Raw genomic sequence first — 13,252 nt, 5'->3', positions numbered from 1 at the left:
GAAAATACTCAATTTATATATTTCAAATTGGTTATTTTTTATCTGAAAGTAACCATATATATAATGTTATTTGAGTGTTTTTATCCAAAACATCTATTTTATCTATAAATACTTAAAACAACAAATATATTTGATTTATAATTTTAATTTTAGGTATTAATACTATTGTAAATATCATTTAAAAGAATAATATATATATATATGTTTGGATATGTTTGGATACTCATTCGGTTCTCGGTACGGATCGGATACGGTTTTAGTTTTCAGATTTTTTAAAGATGGTACAATTCGGATATTTAGACAGGATATCATATTTCTTGGATCCGTTCGGATAAATATTTCGGGTATATGGATATTATGCTCAGTCCTAGTAATAAGGATGGTAAGAGTGGGTAAAAACCCATAGAGTACCCTAAACCTTATTAAAATTTTAAACTAAAAATTCATTACTGTTTAAAATTCTAAATTCCACCAATACGTGGCGGTCCATGATTGGTTCGCTTTTTAATTAATTTTTTTATACAGGTAAAAAGAAAAAAATTTAAGAAACCCATAAGGGGTTATAGGGTTAATGATGCTCTACACTAGCGAACCTACGTTGCCTAGGGTGTAGCAAATGTCCCTCAAAAAAGATTGAATTTGTTAAATATACCTAAATTTTACTTATTTAACTTATACTAAATAACATTTTCTAACTATATTTTTAAAGTTTATATAGAATTGCCCCCACCAAAATATTATTCTACATTCGCCACTGATGCTCTAAGCCCTTTACAAATTGTGCATAGAATTCAACAGAAAGTTCCATATCCAATTTGTACCTTTTAAGGAACTCAATTACGCAGAACGGGTAACATACGACGTATTAGAATGGTAGCCAAATAAGACCCGTAAGCGATCAAAATTCACTTGTTCAAAGTGTTAAACTAAAGTCAAAAGTGGTGGTTCTGATAGTAACTTTACTATCAACGTCATGGAAAATTCAACTAGCCATGGATAATATTATTATTTGTGACTGGAGACTAAACACAAAGATGGTTCATGAGATATTACGAGTAACGTCTTGAATAAACTTTACAATAGCAGCATGCGAAGATCCACCGTCCATCACTGCCATGTGGCTCTTCTCACTCATCTTTCTCACCCTATCCCTCACATCGCTATCCTTCTCCATCAAACACTGTATTCCTCTCTCTATTTCCTCTGCCGTCATCAGTTCCATCTCCGTCTCTTTCGCCATGTATACTCCTTGAAAATGATTCCTTATCTCCACCCCTAGCCCCAGCTCCTCCACCATCTCGAATGCGTTTAGCTGTTGCTCCGCATAAAGTGGCCACGTGGCTATGGGAACTCCGAACCATAGACTTTCAAGTATTGAGTTCCAACCACAGTGCGACACAAACCCTCCAATGGCTGGACTAGCCAGAACGGCCCTCTGTGGGGCCCAACTGATAATCTTACCAGTCTCTCCTGTCCTGTGTATAAACCCTTCCGGAAGAATCTCTTCGAGATTCGTGAATGCTCCGGGAGGTCCCATCGGTGTAGCACGCCGAAGACACCAGATGAACCGATGGCCACTTCGTTCAAGCGCGATGGCAGTCTCTTTGGCTTGATCCTCACTGAAACCTCCCATGCTCCCGAAGCAGAGGAACACAACGGATCTATCCGGCTGGTCACGTAGCCAACGTAGGATCTCTGTTTCTTTATCGCCGGCCGAGTTTACGCCGTTGTTCTCGACACTCAAAACCGGCCCCACCGCGTAGACGGTGGGAAGATTATTATCTCTGCTGGAGAGGAAACTCATAGCTTGTGGCTCAAGTTCAGAAAACGTGTTCACCAAGAAACCCTTCGTTTCGTGGAATCTTCTGGCTTGCTTCAGAAAAACAGGTAACCACTCCTTGTTTAAAAGCACGGAGGGAAGCACTTCGCTGGTAAAGAGCGAGTCAGACATGGTACTTCCAACTCAGCGTCCGAATCTTTCAACTCGCTGATGATGTCGCACTTCTCAACGTCGCAAAGATACCGCACATGTATCTGTAATCCGAAAAACGTGGCGTTGGAAGGATAAAACAAGTATGTCGGAACGCCGAAGTCATTGGCAACGTCGATCATGGTCGTGCAGAAAATATCCATCACGAAGCCAGCAAGCCGACTTGATTGAGATTGAGGAGAGTCAGTGAGTTTAGCCACCGTGGCTTTCACCACCGGTTTATAACTCTCCATGTAGGAGATGAAATTCGGCTCGGCTTCAGGAGAGTTTGGTCTGTCGGCAGATGATATGAAGCTGAAGCGTAGGCGGTCGTTGGACGTTGTGGAGAGAGAAGAGATGTAAGATGAATAGCTTGTGGTTTGGAATCCATGCATGGAAGGGATGATGATGACGGTGATGGAGAGATGGTCATCGTTGTGGAGGAGGAGCTTAGCAACCTCCACTAATGGCCTGAGGTGGCCGTCACCAGTTGATGGTATGAGGATTAGTTCCAGTTTCATTTAGTGCTTTTTTTGATTAAAAGCTGAGAGAGAAAGTATGGTCTATAGTGTTCTATTTTAAAAGTACTTTTCTTCACAATTAGAGAGTTGTACAAGCATATGGCTTTAAATAAAAAATTTACTCGTCAATGAAAACCTGATGATTCAATCACTAGCTGCCATTTGTCTAATATCATCATTAGCGACGAGTGGCAAGACAGTAGAGTTTTCTTTTCTTCCTTTTGAGGGCTGCTGCTTGATTCTGTTGCTATGTTGAAATTGTTTTGCAGAGAGCAATCACACTTCGATGAGCTGATGGGCTTTGTGATATCTTGATTATAGGCCTATGATGATATTTGCATGATTGTATCGTTTGAGATTTTTATGGTTGAAAGTTAACACCACATACAAATCCCTCTTTTATGAGTATTTTTCCTTGGCAGCTTCTATGATATTTGGATTATTTTATTTCATAAATCCTGATCTCTATTTTTAAATGAAAAATTTTTAATTAGATTTGAAATAAATCAGAAACCAAAATCTAGATTTGGCATGTAAATCTGCAACACGAAAGAGCTGACTAGTTTATTCACACATGATCATTTTTGGTATTGTACAACTAAGTTGTATTTAGTAACATTTTTAAATCATTATTTTTTACTATCTAATCAATTACTATTATACAATCATTTCAAAAAACATAAAAAATATGAAACCTCTTTAAATACTCTCCATTGGATGTTTTCATCTCTTTTGCTTTTTTTTTCCAGCTTCTTGCAAGCATTTGATGTAATGAGACATAATAATAAAGACATCAAAGACAAATATTGGAACTTGGTGATGATTTTCATCTATTCTCATTCATAAGTAGAAAGTCTAGTGAATTCTTTTTTGATGATACATTTTTTTTTTCTTATGTGAATTGTTTTCTCCTTCAACAATATTTCTATTTTTTATTTTATTATCTTCTCAAGAATCAAATTATCATTTGAAAAATACAATATCAAGATCCAAACTGATGATTACCTCTTTCCCTTGATTCTCATTGTCCTTAATGAGATCTATAGTCCATAGTTCTTTTCTACTCCTAAATCTAACAAAGTCGAAGATTTTTTTTGGTTTTTTCGGACTTACCAACACAAATTATTACAACGACTAATTGGTCAAAATTTGTGCATCAACCACCTTTAACCATGTTTTCTCTGGAAAATCCTAAAATCTTGATGTTTTAAATGACTATAAATAGTTATTAGCAACAACAAAGCCAAATATCGAATCATAAATTTCTTATTTCATTTTGTTCTAAAACTTTATCTTTTGTAATTATTTATCTAGGATAAATGTTGCTCTTGATTTATCTTGATTATATCTCTTTTATTCATTTTTAAATATGAATATTCAAAAATTAGTAACAATTCCTTTAATATTTCATAGTCTTTTGTGAATAGTCTTTTGGAGTTTTTTGGTTGGGTGATTAAGTGTTAGGATATGATGCTCAATGTTGAGTTTACAACAATCATTAGTTGATTGATGTGTTTCTATATTAAAATTGATTTAGCTTGATCTAAATGTTAGATAATTTTATGTTTTGTGTTTGATAAATCAATTAAGTGTTTATCATATTTAGTCAATTTAAGTTGATGTCTAAGGTGTTTGACTATTAAGATTTGAGATTAATGCATTCTAACTTGTGATTAACCAATGAAATTTATGATAATTTCATGATAGAGGATTAACCTAAATTAGTGATCATATGCCTAGAAATTAACAATGGTTAACTGTATTAGCATCATATTTCATGAATTGGTCACCTAAGTTAATAAAATTAACATAAATATTTGTTTTCTTCATTTTTGTAGGTTTACCTTTAGACTGACCTTTTAAAGTTGTTTTTCATCAATTTTTTCTAATTATTTAGTTTAGAGAAATTTTGTGCCTTTATGGTTTCGCGAATCTTAGTTTTATGAATGATAAAATTAATAAGTAAAATTTTAATTAATTATAATATTACTCTTCTCTAATTTCATACAAAATATCAAGTAAAGTTTTTTCACGCATATTACAAATTCACTTATAACTCTATTTTAACATTTTATATTTTTCTTTCACTGAGTAATACACTAATACAATGAGGTTAAAATGATTTAAAAAATTATGCATTAAACACACAACGAAATGACACTTAAAAAAAATCTTAAACAATACTTTTAAGAAACGAGTAAAGTATTAATTAGTTAGTATAATAAATATATTTGAGTTAGTAAAAAAAATTATGGGAAAATCATCAAAATTAGAAAAAGACATCAATTCTAAAAAACAACTAGAGATTTATCCGCGCACCTGCGCGGGTATTAGTTTTTACATTTTTATATGTTGATATTTGTTTCTCATAATTAGTGTTATATATTTTAGATGCATCATAATATAATAATTTATATTCAAAAGATCTGGATCGAATCGGGTAATATGATTATTTTTGGTACAAATATCAGAACCGATATATATAATATTGGTTATTTAGAATTTTTAGGTTTTTATACATCAGAACCAAACTAATCAAGACCCAAAAAGATACAACTTCAAAATCCACACATAAATTTATAATTTCAAGCGAAAGTCTAATTTTAAAACAAAAAAACGATACCGAAAAGAACAACTACCTAAATGGATAGCAAATATTCATGCCTAAATGATCTTTAAACTAATAAAAAGGAGTCTTTTTGTTTGGCTAAATTAAGCGAAATAGAAATAGTTTTTTATTTTAGTAAAAATAATTATAAGAATTTAAAAATTTAAGTGACAATAAATTTAATATATTTATTTTTATTATTTTGATTTAAGTTATTATTTTATTCACAAAAAATGTTTTTGAATTATGTTTTCGGCCGTGTAATTTTCCATTGATTGAAACTAAAAAAAATGTTTAGTAAAAAAACTAAGCCGAACATTTAACCATATATGCAAAACCCAATTATTTTACAGTTTTGATTTCATAATTGGAACAAATTAATATTGATTAACTAATAAATAAAATCTTCACTATTATTATTGTTGTAATATAAGTAATAATGTGAATTATTGGCAAGGTAATATAATTAATGAAGTTATTAAATTGAGTGAAATATGGAAATACAATTTATGTAATACTACTATTCATATTTTAAAAAAACTCTAATCTATACTGTTATTCATGTTTCCAAACAGTATTAAAATATATGTTTCGTTTTAATAATATAGATATTACTATTCATGTTTTAAAACAACTCTCGTCTATACTGCTATTTATGTTTTTAAACAGTAATAGAATATATTTCAGTTTTAATAATATAGATATAGCATCAATATTATAGTTCACAGATAGTCAATGTCATTAAATATGCCATTTGTAAGAAGTATAGGCTCAAAGTGTACAGCCCCAAATATGGCCATTCAATGGGTGTTATAGACTAATAACGAGTCTCCTGGTCCATTTGGGTTTCGACATTGCGACTGTATCTTAGAAGTTAGAACTATGCCAAAACCAAACTAAACCGTCTTTATATGCTACATGTCTATTGGATATTGATATTCTGTAGTCTGTAGTTTCGCCTTTATATTTAAGCTTGCAAAAGTTCTTAAAAATTTACGCTCTGGCAAAGGGGACTTGATACGGCATGGCAACACCCGGCTAGACGATTAGGTTTCACTTTTTAGGGTTGCATGAATTGATCAACCTTATCTGAACTTCAAATGTATTATTGTACAAGTTTACAGAATTCAATAGCCCTTTGGGCCCCAAAAGTTTGTATATGTGCAAGTTCACATATACATGGACACAATCAGCTACTTAGTGGACATATTCGTTAAAGCTGTGAAGTTCAGATTTAAAGCCATTGGCCAATTTTGAATCCGGTTGTATTATCATATTGCTGGGGCCAACTATAAGATATTATCTTGAGCAGGAAACTTTTAAATCCCAAAAAAGGTAGCAACATAAAATGATTATACGACATTTGCAAACGATAGATGTCTAAAACAAGAATTTGTAAGAACATATAATACTAAAAGTTAAATGTATTTGAAATTTGTTCTGAATCTCGTGGAGTATTTGAATCAATGTGCTCAACTGATACATCTGTATCGGCTTGAGGTCCCTCGAGTGGCTAAATCCGAATGTGTTATTGAGCTTATATCATTGAGAGTTCTAATCCTACAGCCCGTACTGTGGCACACCTTCCGATGTCCAAGTTTCAATATTAAATCCAAAAATATAGGATCAGTCTCCCGCCGCGTCCAAGTAGCTTCCTTGATTTCACAACGACCGGTGCTAAGTAACACCCTTTTTTGTCCGTTTTCTCCTAAAAACTTCAATCGCACTAATATATTACCTCTTCCAATATCTGATGTGATGGTATAGAGTACCAATGTCACTAATTTTCTTTTTCTAGTAAGTTGGTTTTGGCACGGAAGTTGACTTCTTTTTTGTTAGAAATGAAATGATCAAAATAAGAAAAATAAAAAAGTACAGGAGTTAATGTTTTAAAGACTAAAGGTGTGATTAGTAGTGGCTGTGCCATTTATTTCTAAAGCACCAAAATTAGAGCAATCAAGCTTTAATTTATTTTTTTAAACTACAGCTCTTGAAATAACCTACAGCTGTAGAAGTGCTATGCAGAGCTAAATATCTAAAGTAATTTTTAATACTTTCCATAAAATTCTATAGCAATAAAATCTGAAGTTACAACAAAATGTCTACAGATTTTTTCCTACAACAATAATTTCGAATCTATAACTATTACCAATCGAACCCTAAAAAGCAAGGAAACCGAAAGCAACAAAATGGAAAGATAGGATCGCCAAATGCACATGCAATATGCGGAATCCATTCAAAGCAAGATAGGGTTTATTGGTTTTGAAACTTTTTTCCCACGTTAAAGATATAATATTAAAAACTTTACCGAATTATTTTTACCCAAAAAAGAAACTTTACCGATTTATACAACATCAATTACTTATTTGTTGTATTTGAAAATAAGTATTTAACATTTTCACCAAAAAAACATCATTTATACAACATCAATTACTTATTTGTTGTATTTGAAAATAAGTATTTAACATTTTCACCAAAAAAACATCAAATACTTATCGACAAAAAACCATCCCAAAATACAACGTAGAAAATATTAAGCGAAGGAGAAGGCTTATTGGTTCATTTTCAGTCACCACTACTAGTCACCACTATCAGATTTACTGAGCCCTAGCAATATGTATTGCTATTAGCAATGGCTAGTGCAAGTCGTGCATGTATCTTAGGTACTGAACTTTTGTAAGGTAATATATGTACCACGAAAAACGAAAGAGCTCTGTTTCGATTTTGGAACTAGCCTAAACACCACCATAAATATTTTGTATATAAAATAGCACGCTAATGATCCGATCTTTTCTTGTTATAATTGGTATCGGATCCGATCTTACGCATTTCATTTGTTTTTTTTTTTGTTTTTTTTTTGAACAACTCAGCATCTACTATATTAATTTAGGGTCCTAAAATTTATCTACCATTTAGAAGTTGTCATTTAAATTTGGACATTCTCTAGAATAGTAGGTGTTTGGCTACTTAAATCTGTTTGGTTCCTTGAATATATCAACATGACTAACAACTTAATTTAAACCAACATAAATACACATTATAAATGGTTTAACTAAAGGGCTTTTGGAAAATTATTAAAATTGTGTTACTTTGCAAATAAAGGGCCATACGATTATGTAAACCAATTTACATTAGGCCTTATAAATATTGGGTTTTAACCAACTAACATTGTATTTGAAACTTAAAAATAAAAGACTATATAATATATCCACAAACAATATTATTATAAAAAATACATTATTTTTTGTGGAATTAAAGTTTATTTGATTTTTTTCGTTTTCTCAGTAACAATTAAAAGCATTGTCTAAATATTTTACCTATAAATTTTGAATCTCACACATATTAACGTTTATATACAGTATAAACTCTTTGAATTAATACTCTATAAGTTAATATACACTAACTTTTTATAAATATTATAATTTTATAGTCCCAACATGAATTTTTGGTTCAATTATTATATCGATAAATTAATAACTTCTATAAATTAAATTTTTTATAGTTTAGTGTGTCCTAACATTATTAATTTATAGAGGTTTCACTGTACAAGTTTTAATTTTAAAAATATGTATATTTTATAACCAAAAATAATTATTATTCAAAAACTATATATAAAAACTATTGTTTTTATAATTTGTATATTCTAATCTCGGTAACAATTAGAAAAGTTTGTTTAAATAATTTCCGCCCTTAAAAAGGGCGGGTCAATATCTAGTTTTATTTGTTAAAAAAAAAGAAAAAACACACAATTTGCATAGTAAAGTGTCAAATACATGAAAAGGAAATAACGAATAGAATGTTTTGTTAAGGGATGATTGGTGATGGTTGTGATTGCTTCACACAGTCGTAAATCTCTCTTAATTAGCAATAAAATCAAAATAATCAAGCTTTATTAATAAAATCTAAAACTACAGTTCAAAATATTTAAAGTGAAATATATTGATTATAAAAATCAAATTTTCTACAGCTTGATCAAGTATTTTGAAAAATATCCAAAGCCAAAGCAAAAATCATATAGCCTAGTTTCTAAAAAAAAAAATCTAAAGATAACCTCTTAGTGTGTATGATTACTCTTCGGTAAATATGGTCTTTTTTTGTTGTACTTTTTCATTATATGACGTATATATTTGTTTATGTAATAATTCGTTTCCGGAAATTTATGAATATTGATTTTGTAATCTCTAAATTTTATTAATGAAATTTGTCATAAAATTTGCCGCTTGCGGTAAAATTATTTCTTTCTCATGATGCTGCAGTTTTTTGTGTGAATGCGCAATGAGTATATGATAAATACGTATATATGACAAGTTAAATGTATAGTAAAAAATGTATAGTTTTTCCAAAACTATTGATCTTTAGTGATTTATTATTTATATATAAGCCTATAACGCAATTGCTCATGTCATCGGGTAATGGCTATCAATAGACAATAGTTGCAAACATTATGCAAGTTTATTGATCAAACGTGTGAGATTGGTACGACGACACGTTTGGAAGAACTCTACACGTATAGTAGTATCTCGAAGACTTTTTTTTCCGTCTATTTATTATATTACAGGACAAGGTCCAAAAATAAGCCCAATCCAAACCGATCCAATTACAAACAAACCGAAAACCCGACATAAGGGCATCTGAAATGGGCCTAACACCGAAGCCCGAAACCACACGAGACGTCCAAACGCCACGCGTCCACATATCATCATCGACGCGTCCACGTGCCAACCACCACCGATCACACGAGCCACGCGTCATCCATCCTAGGCATGGGCATTCGGGGTCCCAGACGGGTTTCGGTTTTATCCAATCGGGTTTTGGTTTTTTGGGTTTATCAAAATCAGCCCCATTCGGATTATTTGAAAGTTCGGTTCGGGACCGGTTCGGGTTCTATCGGTTCGGGTCGGGGTTAGTAAATCTTCAAAGAACCGGTACAACCCAATGTACTTTCGGGTTCGGATCCCAATCGGTTCTTCGGGTTAAAAATATCTGATTTGTACCTACCTTGTAACCAAAACATAAGTAAAATTAGTTTGTTTTGGTTTCAAATACCTATTTTGTATCTTTTTGTAACTAAAATATAAATAAAATCGATTTAAAAATAAGAAACGAACATCAACCATGATCATTAAAAATCAAACGAAAGGAAAACATATTTATTGATAAAAAGAAAACCAAATTAATGAAATCATAAAACGAAAACCACGACCTCATGAAATGAGAAATATTGTTTGATGAAAACAAAATCTAAATCAAATTTTTCAAAATTCAACAGTCACCTTTAACCATCAACCTTCATGTAATAGAACCACCAACCTTTATGTAATACATAAGTATTTTAGATGTTCAATATATCTTAATGTATTTTGAATACATATTAGGAATTGAGATCATGTTTGGTATAAAATCTTTCTAGGGTTTTGAATGTTTCGGGTTCTATCGGATATCCATTTAGATTCGGGTTCGGTTCGGATAATACCCATAACCCGAAATACCAAAAAACAAGGTCCATTCGGTATTTATGTCGGGTTCGGATCGGTTCGGATTCATTTTTATCGCGTCGGATTCGGTTCGGATTTTCGGGTTCGGTTTATTTGCCCAGCCCATCCACACCATCAACAACCAAAGGCCGAGATCTTCGCCGGAGAAAACGAAACGACAAATGTTTCGCCGGAGCACGCCGTCGACAAATCACCGCGCCCACCTTATCACCAAAACTTTCACCGGAATCTCATCCGGGAATCACGTCGCTCACTAGACCCACGTTTCCAGCATAATCAATCGTCTTCAATCATCCCTCAGACAACGAGAATCGAGACCACGGGAAGAGAGTCGATTGTGAAGGGGAAGAACAGAAACGTCAGTCACCAAAAATGCAAAGCCGCCGTCAACACCGAGAAAGCATGACACGGAATCAGAAGCCGGCGAAGCGGAGCTAAATAAGCTGCCGCAACCCAGAGTCAAAAGCCAGTCGTTCATCGTCGGAGATGAAGACGAAAACGCCGGAAACAAAAACAAAACAAAAACCGGTTAGATAAGCCTCAACCGGCGAACAAAACTAGGAACTCTCTCACCCTCAAACGATCTCCCCTCTCTAAAAGATTTAAGAAAGGTAAGAGAGAAAGAAGAATCGAGAGAAAAACCTCTCTCTAAGAGAGGAAAGAGAACCTCAGTAAGTGCCCCTCGAAGACTATATATAACGTAAGGAATTCTTGTTTTCTTAATAACACCCACATTGCCTACAAATATACTCTCGGATGAACTCTACACGTATATGTCAAGACGATCTCACGCCATGCATATTTACATGGACCAGGACATATATCTGGCTGTATTCATTAGAAACCGTATCATAAATCTTTCTGCAGCTCTTAGTTTTTAAAAGGAAAAAGGTTAAACCCGAATCTATTAAAAAACACATACCTAACTCCGGGTGGAGGTACAACCTACAGATAGACCATTTCCTAGGTATTTAAATGAGTCGAAAGCAATAGTCCATATCCGTGTGGCCGGTGAGATTTGAATCCGGATTCGCCGTATTAAATTTTTAATTCCCTCAAGCGCCACTAGACTACCACCACCAATTTGCAGCCCTTAGTTGTTCGCACCAATGCACATCAAATTTATTTTTCTAGAATTAAATCCGAAGACAGACAATAAATTATGTGAAATGAGAATGTAGTTCTTCTGCCATAGTTTTCTGAGGAAAATATCATTTAAATCATCAACTTTTAAAATTTGATTGAAATAAAACATCAATTTTTTGGTAAATCGGAAAAACATTTAATTTTTGTTGACTAGTCATTTTAACCATAAGCTTTCGTGAATCTTAGTCATATCGTTAATAAACCGTTATAGTTGATTAACAATATTCTATGGCTTTCAAAGTTGATGAATTTTTTTGGCAAAAATAGAAATCAACAGTTTTTTTAAAAAAAATTAGAATTTAATTTTTAGAATAAATTATTTAGCAACTATAAATTTTTATAAATACAAATGTTGAACAAACAAAAATATTTCATTATTTTCTTAAAATAAAATTTAATAATTTTCATTTATATTTTAAAATCGTTAGTTAACATATCACTAGTTTATAATTATTTATGATAATCATGGCATTTTAACTCTTCATATAGTTCTAATTGAATTATGGTTCATAATTTTTATTGTTTGTAAAATATAAATATAATTTTGATTTTACAAGAAAAAGAATTTAATGGTTTATATATTCTTCAAGATTTTATTGATGTAGCAACGTATGGATCTTAACAATTTTTGGTGAAACTCTTTTTCACTAAAATGCAAAAATAATCGTGTAACACATTTATAAAAATTATAAAAAAAATTTAGATAACTCTTTCGTTTGAGAATAAAAAGAAGAATTAACATTTCACTAAAAAATGTTTGACGGTAAAATTATATAACACAATCCAAATAAAATTATATAAGTATATTAAGAAATTAAATAATTATAAAAAATTCTTCATATTCATTTTATAAATAAATACTCAATTATTGATATGTTAAATAATTATTTTAGAATACAAATGGAAACTGTAGAAATTTTTACTTTGAGAAAATGAAAAAATTTATATTTTTGTTTTCTATTAATTTTTATTATAAATTTATTATTAGTGTTATAGTCATTAAAGTATCTTTTAAATATTTAAAATTCATTATTTTTGAAAAAATATTAATTTATATTTTGCCAAAAAGACGTAAAGCCATTTTAGATTTATGGTTAGTAAACTATAATTGTTAACTAACGATATATCTAAAAAGATACAGTCAACAAAAATTATAATTAAAATAATTTATCAATAAAATTAAATATTTTTTTATATATAGAAAAGTTGATGATTTGTTTCAACCAAATTAAAAAGTGAATGATTTAAATATTTTTTTTCTTTTTCCCTAGTTTTCTCGTACGTGTCAATCACATTTATCCGAGTTTGAAGAGAAAAAAGGCCTAAGGCCAACTAAGGAAAAAATGTATATATATATATCAACACAAGTAATTTTCAGTAAAATATGTTTAAATACTTCTTTTTTTGCTAAAATATAGTTTATATATTTTATTTTAAAATTAATATATGTTTTTATATTCTCATAAAATAATATCTTATCAAGAAATTAGTATATAAGGGGAAGAGAGGCACG

The 13,252-nt window shown here is 31.2% G+C and overlaps 1 pseudogene; it reads right to left on the bottom strand.

Moving 5' to 3' along the window:
- Positions 1–894: 894 nt before the first annotated feature.
- Positions 895–2,693, bottom strand: LOC108829374 (UDP-glycosyltransferase 71B2-like; annotated as a pseudogene).
- Between the last annotated feature and the right edge of the window lie 10,559 nt (positions 2,694–13,252).

The sequence above is a fragment of the Raphanus sativus genome, chromosome 6, assembly GCF_000801105.2.
Source record: "Raphanus sativus cultivar WK10039 chromosome 6, ASM80110v3, whole genome shotgun sequence".
NCBI classification, from domain to species: Eukaryota; Viridiplantae; Streptophyta; class Magnoliopsida; order Brassicales; family Brassicaceae; genus Raphanus; species Raphanus sativus.
The sequence above is the reverse complement of the archived record's forward strand: the minus strand, read 5'-3'. Positions and strand labels throughout refer to the sequence as shown.